This window comes from Physeter macrocephalus, chromosome 21 (assembly GCF_002837175.3).
Source record: "Physeter macrocephalus isolate SW-GA chromosome 21, ASM283717v5, whole genome shotgun sequence".
NCBI lineage: Eukaryota > Metazoa > Chordata > Mammalia > Artiodactyla > Physeteridae > Physeter > Physeter macrocephalus.
In genome coordinates, this window is record NC_041234.1 from 26,747,960 (window position 1) to 26,762,119 (window position 14,160).

A 14,160-nucleotide genomic window follows, 5' to 3' on the forward strand; every position below is an offset into this window, starting at 1 on the left:
TACATGACTGTTTTTGAATTATGGTTTTCTCAGGGTATATGCCCAGTAGTGGGATTGCTGGGTCGTATGGTAGTTCTATTTGTAGTTTTTTAAGGAACCTCCATACTGTTCTCCATAGTGGCTATATCCATTTACATTCCCACCAACACATGTTTAGTTTTTAAGAAAGTGCCAAGTTGTTTTACAGAGCGGCTATACCATTTTACATCCCTACCAGCAAAGTGCAGGAGATTCAGCTTCTCCACATCCAGTCAGTATTTGTTGTTGTCACTATTTTTTTTAGGCACTTTGAGAGGTGTGTACTAATATTGCATTGTGACTGTTTGCCTTTCCTTAATGGATAAATGATATTGAGTGTCTTTTTATGTGCTTATTTTTCTGCTTATTTTTCTTTTCTTGGTGAAATTTCTGTTCATGTCTTTTGTTCCTTTTGTAATTGATTGTTTGTTTACTATTGAGCTTTGAGATTTCTTTACATATATCCTTTGTTGGATATATGGTTTGCAAAGATGTTCTCTTGGTCTGTAGCTTGTTTTCTCATCCTCTTAACAGGGTCTTTTGCAAAGCAAATATTTAAATTTGATGAAGTACAATTTATCTTTCTTTTTCTTTTATGTATCATGCTTTTGATATCAAGTCTAAGAACTCTTCACTTGCCCCTTACCCTGAATGTTTCCTCCTGGGTTTTATTTTTCTGAAAGTTTTATGGCTTACCATATTACATGTAAGTCCATGATCCATCTTGAGGTTATAGTATAAAGTGTGAAGTTTAAGTCAAAGTTCTTTTTTTTTTTTTTGACTTATGGATGTTCAATTACTTCAGTATCATTTGTTGAAATGCTATCTTTCCTCCACTGACTTAGTTTTGCTCATTTGTCAAAGATCAGTTTGTACCATTTGTGTGGGTCTATTTCTGGGTTCTCTCTTCCCTTCCATTGATTTATGTGTCTATCATTCCATCAATGACAAACAATCTAGATGATTATAGGTATATAATAAATCTTTAACTCAGATAGATTGATTCTTCCCACTTTGTTCTTCTTTTTCAAGATTGCTATAACTATTCTAGTTCCTTTCTTTTCCATATAAATTTTAGAATAATGTTGTCTGTATCTCCAAAAATTCTTACTGAAATTTTGACAGAAATCGCATTAAATCTGTATACCAATTTGGGAGAATTCACACCTTTAGTATTTGAGTTTTCCAGACCATGCTCAATTGATGTATTTTTACTGAGGTGAAATTCACATAACATTAACTATTTTAAAGTGTAACTTTTAGGGGCAATTAGTACATTCACAATTTTGTACAACCATCACCTCCACCTAGTTCCAAAACATTTTCATTGACCCAAAATAAAACTCTATCCATTAAGCAATTGCTCCCCAGTCTTCTCTCCTTCCAGTCCACTCTGCTTTGTCTCTGTAGATTTAGCTATTCTGGATATTTCATATAAATGAAATCATACAATATGTGAACCTTTTCTATCTGCCTTCTTTCACACAGCATAATGTTTTTGAGGTTCATCCATTTTGTAGCATATATCAGTACCTCATTCCTTTTAACAGCTGAATAACATTCCACTGCATGTTAATACCACAATTTGTTTATCCATTTATCTGTTGATAAACATTTGAGTTGTTTCATTTTTAGTTATTGTGAATAATGCTGCTATGAACATTTGTGCATAAATATTTGTTTGAGTACCTGTTCTGCCTTCATTCTTGAAAGATATTTTTACTGGGCATAACATTCCACATTATCAGTTTACTATTTCAGTACTTCAAAGACGTTGGTCCATTATCTTCTTCCTTGCATTTTTCCTGATGAAAAATCTGCTGAAATCCTTATTTTTGTTCCTCTGTGCATAACATGTCATTTTTCTGTGGCTGGTTTTAAGATTTTCACTCTATATCCAGCTTTGAGCTGTTTATGATATTCCTTGGTGAAAACTTTTTGTTCATATTTCTTGTGCTTGGGTTGAGATTCTTACATCCATATGTTACTTATTTTAATAAAATTTGGAAATTTTTAGGCCACTATTTCCCTGTCTTTCTTCTCCCTCTGTTACAATAATTGCATATTAGAGTGCTTTAAGTTGTCCTGCAGCTCACCAATGTCCTGTTCACTTTTTTCCAATTTTGAAACACAAACTCTTTGTGTTTCATTTTGGATAATTTCTATTAGTATGTCTTCAAGTTCATTAATCTTTTTCTTCTGCAAAGTCTAATCTGCCATTAATCCCATTCATTATATTTTTCATCTCACCTCATACATGGTAGTTATTGATAACATGGTAGTTATCAATAGAAGTTTGAGCTGTGTCTTTTTAAATCTTCCATGTCTCTCCTTAACTTTTTGACTATATGGAAAACAGTTTTAATAGCTGTTTGATTGCCCATTTCTGCTAATTATAACATCTGTGTCAGTCTGGGGCAGTTTCTATTGATTTCTTTCTTTTCCTCGTTGTAAGTTGAAGTTTCCTTTCCTTTGCATGCCTGGTAATTTTTTATTGGAGGCAAGACCTTGTGAATTTTACCTTTTTGGTTGCTGAATATTTATGTATTTCTGTCAATATGCTTAAGCTTTTGTTTGGTGAGACATAGCTAAATTATTTGGAAACAGTTTGATCCTTTTAGGTATTGCCTTTTAAATGTGTCAAGTGGGATAAGAACCATGTTTAGTGTAACGTTCGTTATTCCTTATTATTGGGGCAAGAACTTTCTGAGTACAATTCTCCATGAGAGACTTTACAGTCAGGTTGTTGAGAATAGGCACTATTAACAGCTTTGTGCAGACACTAAGTGCCATTCTCTCTAATCCTTTCAGGTGGTTCCCCAGTCTTGGGTAGTTTCCTCACACACATGCACTGCTCAGTACTCCACTGAATACTCAAGGAGCCTTCTGAAGATCTCTGAAGCTCTATCTCTGTGCAGTTCTCTTCTCTCAAGTAATATGTCCTTTTGAACTCTAGCAACCTTGGTATTCCTAGACTCTCAGTCCCATCTCTTCTAGTCAGAGAGGCCACCATATTCTATTTCGTTTCCCTCTTCTTGTGCCATAGGCCAGAAACTTTCTCAAGGCAGTAATCTGCGGCAATAGTGGGGTTCGCCACATTTGTTTCCTGTCTCTCATGGATTACTCTCCTTCTCTACCTGAAATCCAGTGTCTTAAAAAGCATCGTTTGATATATTTTGCCTGTTTTTCAGTTCTTTCATGGAGAAAGGTAAATCTGGACCCTGTTGCTACATCTTGGCCAGAAGCAGAACTCTTAACAGTAATAATTTTTAAAATTATTACTGCAACATAAAAGCGAGATCTTGAAGAGATATCTGTATTCCCACGTTCACTGCAGCATTATTCACAATAGCCAAGATATGGAAACAACCTAAGTTTCTATCAATGGATGAATGGGTAAAGATATACATATATACAATGGAATATTATTCAGCTATGAGAAAGAAGGAAACCCTGCCATTTTGTAAAAATATGGATGAACCTTGAGGGCATTATGCTAAATGTAATAAGTCAGACAGAGAAAGCAAATACTGTATGATCTCATTTATGTAGAATCTAAAAAGGTTGAACTCAGAAGAACAGATAGTAGAGTAATGGTTACCAAGGGCTTGGGGTGGAGGAAATGGGAAGATGTTGGTCAAAGGGTACAAACTTCTAGTTATACGGTGAATAAGTTCTGGGGAATCTAGTGTACAAGCATGGTGATTATAGTAAAAAATGTTGTATTGTATACTTGAAATTTGCTGAGAGTAGATCTTAAATGTTTTCACCACAAAAAAGAAATGGTACTCATGTGACATGATGGAGGTGTTAACTAACAGTACAGTGGTAATCATTTTGCAATATATAAATGTATCAAATTAACATGTTGTACACATTAAACTATGCAAAGAAGAGCAAAATTGGAGAATTAAAACTACTGATTTCAAGACTTATTATAAAGTTACAGTAATCAAGACAGTGTGGTATTGGTGTAAAGACAGAAACACAGATCAATGGAACAGAAGGTCCAGACATAGATCTACACATATATCAATAACTGACTTTCGGCAAAGGTACAAAGGCAATTCAGTGGAGAAACAATGATCTTTTCAACAAATGGTACTGTAATAATTGGATACCCATTTGAAAAAAATGAACTTGGAGCCATACCTCACATCATAACAAAAATTAACTAGAAATGGATTACAAAACTAAGTGAAAAGCCTAAAACTATAAAACTTCTAGAAGAAAACATAAAAGAAAACCCTTGTGACCTTGGTTTAGTAAAGATTTAATAGATGTAACACCAACAGCACAATCCATTAAAAAATGAATTGATAAAATAGACTTAATCAGAATTTAAAACTTTTGCTCTCCAAAAGGCCCTGTCAAGAGAATGAAAAGACTACCAGAGTTTGGGAGAAAATATTTAGAAATAACATATCTGATAAAGGACTTATATCTAGAACATACAAGGTACTCTCAAAACTCAATAATTAGAAAATAGGCAACCATAATAAGATACTACTGTTAGGGGAACCACTGACTGAAACCGCCCGCCCTGGCCAGGCACCATAGTAACCACTTGCATGAGTTATCTTACAGCAGGAGGTCCTGGTAAGGAATGCGGAACTAACAAGCTACCACCAACTGGAAGAATTCGGGCAAGGTCAAAAGGAGAGAGGAGACGCCAGTCCGGCTGTCCTACCGTCCTCCCAGAATCCTTCTCGCTGGAATCCATCTTGGCTGAGCAATGCACGCGCCACCAGGAAGGACCCTGAGTCAGAATGAGTGGCCAGAGACAACCCGAAAACTAACCCCATTACCATAAAACCCCAGACTGCGAGCCACGTGACAGAGCAGTTCTCCTGGGTTCCCTTAGCCTCCTGCTCTCCGCTCGGCGCCCCTTCCCAATAAAGTCTCTTGCTTTGTCAGCACGTGTGTCTCCTTGGACAACTCATTTGCGAGTGTCAGACAAGAACCCACTCTTCGGCCCTGGAAGGGGTCCCCCTTCCTGCAACACTACTACACATCTATTAGAATGGTTAAAACCAAAAGGGTTGGTCATACCAAGTATCTGCAAAAACATGGAGGAACTAGGACTTCATACAGTGCTGGAAGGGAAAATAAAATGGTTCAATCACTTTGGAAAATAGTTTGTCAGTTACTGAAAAAGTTAAACATTGTTAAAAAGGCGACAGCAGGCCCAAAATGATGTGCTAAACCCCATGTCATCAAACCAAGACTTAATACCTAGCCTAACTGCAACCTCAACACCCCCACCCTGCCCAGGAATGTAACATTTAGCCAGTCAACCTGGAATTACTTAGTCAGCACTGGTGAGGTAATCTCCCTTGCCCCGCCCCCCGAATAGGCCCCTTCCATTCCCCTTAGGAGGGTGACTGTCCCTGCAACAATGCATTCTTTGCTCATAATTTTCTTTTTCTGCCCCCTTTTCACCTTCAAAAAGTTTACCTTTTCTACAGCTCAGCAGAGTTCCTTTCTATTTGCTAGATGAGATGCTGCCCCATTCATGAGTCATTTAATAAAGCCAATTTGATCTTTAAATTTACTCATTCTGTTGAATTTTTGTTATTTAACAATATATATCAACCATTGGATCCAGCCATTCTACTGCTAGGTATTTACCTAAGAAAAATGAAAGCATATATCTACATATAAACCTGTACACAAATGTTCATAGCAGCTTTATTTGTAACAGGTAATAACTGGAAATAACCCCAATTTCCATCAATGTGTGAATGAATTAAACTGTGGTATATCCATACAATGGAATACTACTGAGCAATAAAATGAAATGAAATACTGGTATATGCAAACACATGGATGAATCTCAAAATAATTATGCTGAGTGAAAGAAAGCAGACCAAAAAAAAAAAAGTACCTACTGTATAATTCCATTTATATAAAATTCTAGAGAATGCTAACTTTTCTATAGTGACAGAAAGCAGCTAAGTGGCATGGGGGATGTTGAAGACTAGAAGAATATGCCACCCCCAAATACTCCTCTTTGGCATAAGGATTCTTTTGAGCTGCGCATTTTGAGAAATAATCACAGCAGACACAGGAGAAGCTCTGAAAACAGAAGCTATCCTTTCATAAGGGACGTTTATATCTATAATGGAAATCTCCATTTGTAAGAATGTCACCCTCTCTGTACCAGGAAGTGAGGATGGCGCAAAATCACAAGAAGCTCCTATTAATGAAGAAGGCGCTGACTTATACCTGCAAAACAAATCTTACCCTTGTTTACCTTGCGTTTCCTGGTCATCTTCCCCTCCTCCACAACACACACCTTTCTTCTGTCTTCAGCTGAAGATGGCATTTAAGGTGGTGGCTTAGGTCACCTTGGAGAGTTACTACTTTTTTCTGGATATCTCCGATGTATACCTTCTGGGTTTTTTCTCTTGTTAATCTGTCTTTTATTACAGGGGGTCTCATCCAAGAACTCAGAATGGTAGAGGGAAAATTATTTTTCCTTCCCTACAATGGGGCTGTGTAGAAGGGAGGGATTTCAAAGGAGCGTGAGGAAATTTGGGGGGAATAGGTTCATTATATCTTGATTGGGATGACATTTCACGGGTACATAGATGTGTTAGTTTATCAGACTGTACACTTTAATATGTGCAGTTCATTGTATGACAAGAAAAGGCTCTTTTTAAAAAAAATTAGTAAGTAATACACTAGGCACTGTGATTCTCAGACAACAGGCTCCCCCTAGCCAATCTTACCTAAGCTCACAATTACCATCAAACGCGCATCTCCAGCGCTGGTCATTCTGCTGAGATTTAGACCTGTTCATCTAGTTGCCTTATCAACATCTCCACTTCTCTGTCCCACAGGCACCCTAATTTTAATTTCGCATGCCCAAGGCAGAATTCTTGATTCCCCCTCAAACCTGATTTTTTTCCTGGTATAGCCCAGCACAATGAATGGCAACTCCACCTACCCAGCTGCCAAAATGACCCAATCCTAATTTTGACTTCTTCTCCCTTATCTTCAACATCCTGAACACGTCCTGAATCTATCCACTTCTCAGCAACCTCACAACCTTACTGACGTTACATTAATCCAAACCAGCCATCACTTCTCTGGCAACAGCCTCCTAGTCAGCCTTCTCACTGCCAAACTCACTCTTGTAGTTCACACACACAAAGCAGCCAGAGATTTTTAAATGCAGACGTGATCTTTTCATTCTCCAGATTAAAATCTTTCAGTAACTTCTCATGCCCTTAGGATGAAGTTCGAACGCTTTAACATGTGACGTGACACACACAAGGTGGTCCCTATTCTCATCTGGCTCCTCTCTGCAGTTGTCACCTCTTGCCCCTCTCCTCTCTCTCCACTCTCTGGTCATAGTTCAAACTAGCGCTATCTGCCGCAGTCTGAAATGGCTTGTCAGCTCCGGTTCTGTGTGCAGGGAGTGGCTTCACGAGAAGGAAGAACGGTGGTAGCAAGGGAGAAAAAAGCAGGCAAAAGTAATTTTATCAAGTTCCTTTTTCAGTCAGCTGTTCTTGTACAGGCAAAGTAAGAAAAAGGACACACAAGGATGACTTTGGTGGAACTATTTCTAAAGGAGAATGTATTTTGTGTTTTTCACCAAGCCATCAGCCCCTCTGGATTTTAATATTATAGCGGGGTCATAACAAGCATTTCCTCTATTGTTGGCTTTATACAGAAGCAAAGCAGTTGCTCAGGAAGCTGGGAGACTGATGAATAGTTGGTTTGATGTGTTTGAACCATTCACCACTTTGAGTTAAATGTGCATATTCTGTTCAAAATAGACAATGGGGAGGGGCGGTCCCCTTTTCCCTCTATAACTTGCATAACATCAGGCCTCACTGCTTAAACTAATGAGTATTTAGAAGTAAAGGCTCCTACTGATTCTAGCCAGTCATTAATTCTCTGCTTGCAGAGCCACTGTGGAGTTTTTCATCAGCCACATTTTTCAGCCGTTTCCAGTTGCTTCTGAGCAGCAGTGCTGACCCTTGGCTTCCTGTGCCATGCACCAGACACATAATGGGCTCGGCAGTCCCCTTGGAAGGAATTTTACTGGCGACCAGGAACAAATGAAAAGAAGATGCACATTCTAGTGTTAGAACTCTTAGTTTGGGGGAACTTAATTGAACACGAAATGAAAACGTTTATTTAAACCAATATATAACCTGGTAGAAGAAGGCGAGTGGGCGTGAATTCCAATTTCTTTTAAACTAATTGCACAGTCAGCGTTACCCTTTGTAATAATGATGTTTGCTCCATTATCACTCCAGGTTTATTTGTTAAGTAGCTTCATTGATCTTGCCTCAGTAGGTTTTCCATTTTTACACATCACATTCTCTTGGGAACTGAAAAGCACTGTGCTTCTGAAGATGCTCAGTCAACTTGAAGAGACTCATTTTTGAGAAGTCTTAACTTGCTTTCAACTGGAAGCAAGTCAAACTTTGCCCAAACAAGTATTAGGGCAGAGACTCACTACTTGAGTATATGTTTAATATCATCATTTGGAAGCTGTTTGTCTGAAGGACCATTTGCAGACCAATTCTAAAGGGTATTCAAAAATTCAGGAATCTATATTCTTAACTAAAAGGAATATACATATAATTGGGAACATGACTATTCATTATTCAGTGGATTCTGAACTATGAAGCAACATAAATATTTTGTGGAAAACCCTACTGTTTTATTAAGCTACTAGTGAAGACTCCAACTGCCAACGTATAGCAAAATCAGAATGTATGGAGGAAGGGGTCAGGGAAATGAGGAACAAATAGAAAAGGCTATGATGATGAAGCAGTCCTGACTCAAAGTAAGATAAATGAATCCAAGTTGGAAAGGCAAGAGTTTGTTTTCTTTTTAATTTGGAGAGATTTCATTTTGTTCAATAATTCCCTACTGTTTGAAAGCACGAAGGGCAATTTAAATATCCTAAACTCATGACTGAGGTATCCATAAAGCCTGGAAGCGATACAACCTCCCAAAAAACCAACTTCAAAGACCAAGGATGGTATGTTTGACATTAATTGGATCAGAGGCAATACATAGACTAAAGTAGGCAAAATGTCTAAACTACTATAATACTTACAAGTACAATGCTCTTCATCTCCTCTCTACTGTCTAAAATTTTAACTACTTAGTAAGCACTAAAGTCAACCAACAGATGCAGCAACTATGGAAAACAATACGGAGGTTCCTCAAAAAGACTAAAAATAGAGTTGCCATAAGATCCAGCAATCCCACTCCTGGGCATATACCTGGACAAAACTATAATTCAAAAAGATACGTGTACCCCCCTATGTTCACAGCAGTACTAGTCACAATAGCCAAGGCATGGAAACAACCTAAATGCCCAACGACAGATGAACGGATAAAGAAGATGTGATATACATACAAAATGGAATACTACTCAACCAAAAAAAGAATGACATAATGCCTTTAGCAGTAACATGGATGGACCTAGAGGTTATCATACTAAATGAAGTCAGAAAGAGAAAGACAAATACCATATGATATCACTTATATGTGGAATCTAAAATATGACACAAATGAACTTACCTACGGAACAGAAACGGAATCACAGACGTAGAGAACAGACTTGTGGTTGCCAAGGGGGAGAGGCGGTGGGGGAGGAATGGATTGGGAGTTTGGAGTTAGCAGATGCAAAGCATTACATGCAGAATGGATCAACAACAAGGTCCTACTGTAGAGCACAGGGAACTATATTCAATATCCTGTGGTAAACCACAATGGAAAAGAATATGAAAAAGAATATATATGTATAACTGAGTTACTTTGCTGTACAGCAGAAACTAACACAACACTGTAAATCAACTATACTTCAATAAAAATAAATAAATAAACTCAACCAATAGACATATCCACATTGCTCTTCAAATGGTTAGGTCCAAACGGTTCAGTTAGGTTAAAAAGGGGGAAAAAGGCAAATAAACACCGAACATGAGTAATCTGCTGACAACATCCATACTTTACAACAGTGACTCAGCAAACCATTTAATGTGAACTTCAACAGCTTTTAATCAGTCCCTTATGCAAAGACATGATTTGATTTGGGCTTTCAAATGACTTTATCAATCATTCCCACGGTTCCAGGAATACTGAAAAACAATGTTCTTAGTACAAAAGGTTTGCCTATATTAACCTTCAACTCACCCAGACATCCACAGGCAGCACCTGCTTTTCCATCAAAATGAGAAATATTAGCAGCTAAAAATATAAGTATATGCAAAGGTTGTGAAACTTCTTTAAAAATTATTACCCAGGAACAATGACAATAGTTGAGATTTCTCTTTTTTAGAGGAAAGAGAAGAGGCAGCTAAAAATCTAAGTGTACGCAAAGGTGGTGAAACGTTTAAAAGTTATTACTCTGGAATAATGGCAATAGTTGGGATTTCTCTTTTTCAGAGGGTAGAGGAGACACAGAAATCACGGCCATCTTCCCCACATCCCCCAAAGATTTGAGTCACAGGGTTTATTTGTGCTGAAAACCAGAGTTATCTACTGCTTGAAACCTAAGCAGACTGCATCAGCATTTCAGGACCACCTGGGACCAAGGAGGTGAGCGCTGGGAGATTGCCAGATGGATTGTAAGACAATTCATTGATATTTACATAACGAGAATAAATGTTTTTCCTAAGATAGCATTTCCCTTCAGTGTCTTGAGACCACCAGCAAAAGAGGGAGGTACAGAAATTCTATTACATTAATAGTCTTTGTTTTTATGGCTTTGGCATTTATTAACTAGTGGGAGCTGTTTATTGGGTCATAAACTTTACTAATGGGCATATTATCTCTAAATTATAAATCTCCTTCAGTATATGGCTTAGTTATAAAAAGAATAATTATTTAAAGTGTCTGTATGACTGCAATGTATCATGTTTATCGGCATGATTCCTATAATGGCCGTTTAATTGCTAATTGTGGGCTTGTACTGTGAATAACCAGGGCAGTGACACACATCTATGTAACAGAACAAGCAGTTGTCATCCTACAAACTCAGGAGCACATCACTGGCTTGCTTCCTTTCCTTTTCTCCTCCTACTTCTCAAATGAACTATACAACGGCTAAATTATCTACATATTTAAAATCTTGAGGGAAAGACAACTGACTGAAGAGTTGAATAGGTAACTGACGAATGTGTCAGCCTGAAAAGTTCCAGGAAAAGTGTCATCCTTCTAAAAGCTTGCTCTTTGGGGAATGGAAAATCTTAAAGTGACAAAATGGCTTGGCACTGTCAGTTGTCTTTGAAAAAAAAAAAAAAAAATCAAGAAGTCAAAATTAGACTTTATGAGTAAATGGTTCTAGTATATAAACTGAGTATTCTAAGTTTATTGGAAAATCCTATGGGATCTATTTTAACAATGGCACATGTGGAATTATCCTAGGTTTATATACAGAAATGGTTTATTGATGAACTTCAAATTTAAAAAATGAAGGAGCTGTTGTTGTCAAGCGAATTGGTACATCTGAGTGCCAAGAAGCCAGCTCATTTCTAGGCAAAACGCTGCAAATGTGGAGTGAAAGAATAAGAAGATAGAAGGGGCTCTTGAGATGTCATCAGTTCCTCTTCCTCCCCTCAGAGCAGTCCCTGAACGTCAATGTCGAGGACCCTTCTCCATAGGCCTCCATTGTCTCTGAGAACACCAGACAATTGGATTTATGATACCTACAACAGCTTTTAATCAGTCCCTTATGCAAAGACATGATTTGATTTGGGCTTTCAAATGACTTTATCAATCATTCCCACGGTTCCAGGAATACTGAAAAACAATGTTCTTAGTACAAAAGGTTTGCCTATATTAACCTTCAACTCACCCAGACATCCACAGGCAGCACCTGCTTTTCCATCAAAATGAGAAATATTAGCAGCTAAAAATATAAGTATATGCAAAGGTTGTGAAACTTCTTTAAAAATTATTACCCAGGAACAATGACAATAGTTGAGATTTCTCTTTTTTAGAGGAAAGAGAAGAGGCAGCTAAAAATCTAAGTGTACGCAAAGGTGGTGAAACGTTTAAAAGTTATTACTCTGGAATAATGGCAATAGTTGGGATTTCTCTTTTTCAGAGGGTAGAGGAGACACAGAAATCACGGCCATCTTCCCCACATCCCCCAAAGATTTGAGTCACAGGGTTTATTTGTGCTGAAAACCAGAGTTATCTACTGCTTGAAACCTAAGCAGACTGCATCAGCATTTCAGGACCACCTGGGACCAAGGAGGTGAGCGCTGGGAGATTGCCAGATGGATTGTAAGACAATTCATTGATATTTACATAACGAGAATAAATGTTTTTCCTAAGATAGCATTTCCCTTCAGTGTCTTGAGACCACCAGCAAAAGAGGGAGGTACAGAAATTCTATTACATTAATAGTCTTTGTTTTTATGGCTTTGGCATTTATTAACTAGTGGGAGCTGTTTATTGGGTCATAAACTTTACTAATGGGCATATTATCTCTAAATTATAAATCTCCTTCAGTATATGGCTTAGTTATAAAAAGAATAATTATTTAAAGTGTCTGTATGACTGCAATGTATCATGTTTATCGGCATGATTCCTATAATGGCCGTTTAATTGCTAATTGTGGGCTTGTACTGTGAATAACCAGGGCAGTGACACACATCTATGTAACAGAACAAGCAGTTGTCATCCTACAAACTCAGGAGCACATCACTGGCTTGCTTCCTTTCCTTTTCTCCTCCTACTTCTCAAATGAACTATACAAGGGCTAAATTATCTACATATTTAAAATCTTGAGGGAAAGACAACTGACTGAAGAGTTGAATAGGTAACTGACGAATGTGTCAGCCTGAAAAGTTCCAGGAAAAGTGTCATCCTTCTAAAAGCTTGCTCTTTGGGGAATGGAAAATCTTAAAGTGACAAAATGGCTTGGCACTGTCAGTTGTCTTTGAAAAAAAAAAAAAAAAATCAAGAAGTCAAAATTAGACTTTATGAGTAAATGGTTCTAGTATATAAACTGAGTATTCTAAGTTTATTGGAAAATCCTATGGGATCTATTTTAACAATGGCACATGTGGAATTATCCTAGGTTTATATACAGAAATGGTTTATTGATGAACTTCAAATTTAAAAAATGAAGGAGCTGTTGTTGTCAAGCGAATTGGTACATCTGAGTGCCAAGAAGCCAGCTCATTTCTAGGCAAAACGCTGCAAATGTGGAGTGAAAGAATAAGAAGATAGAAGGGGCTCTTGAGATGTCATCAGTTCCTCTTCCTCCCCTCAGAGCAGTCCCTGAACGTCAATGTCGAGGACCCTTCTCCATAGGCCTCCATTGTCTCTGAGAACACCAGACAATTGGATTTATGATACCTAGCACCCAGCACTGAAGAATGGGGTACACTGAGACAAACTTCGCACACTGAATTCCCAGAGGTCCATGGTTATGACTTGTAATCGAATATACACTACATGACAAAAGTTCTGCTGAGACTCATAATGTATAGTCCTAGAAGAAAACTAAAAATAGGACTAGAGAAAAGCAAAAGGGAAACATGCTGTAGTCTTAGAATATTAAAACCTCTGGGGTAGGCGGTTATGTATATGTGGAGAATGAACCAAAACAGACCTCTGAAGATCTTCAGGGTTCACATCCTTAAATATTTCAGACATAATACATTTTTGGTCATACTATAATTATATACACACGCGTATATTCCTAAGTTAACAAGCTAACTTCAGATATTAAAAGAGCATTAAAAACATAAACACTGCATATGTTTTAATTTCTCTCCCCAATTTTTCGTGTGTGTATGTGTTGTGAGGGAGGGTTTTTTCTTCTCATAGCTTTGCTAAATTTCAGAAAATAAATACCTTCACTCTGCAGAGGTTTAAGGATTATTTTGAAAAGGTGAGTTGCTACAAAGTTTAATTATATAAGTAATAAGCGTGTGTCAAAAAGATTTCAAAAAATGTGTAACAGAATCACAACTTATTGCTCTGATATAATTTGATTTTATATTGTCATATATAGCTGTCAAAAGTCATTTTCTTTTTGTGTTGTAATGAATCAAATTATGTTGGATAGAAAATTACCATAAGATTCTTGGTATTAATAAATCATATGTATAATAAGAATGCTCAACGTTTCTTTAAATGGCATTTTTA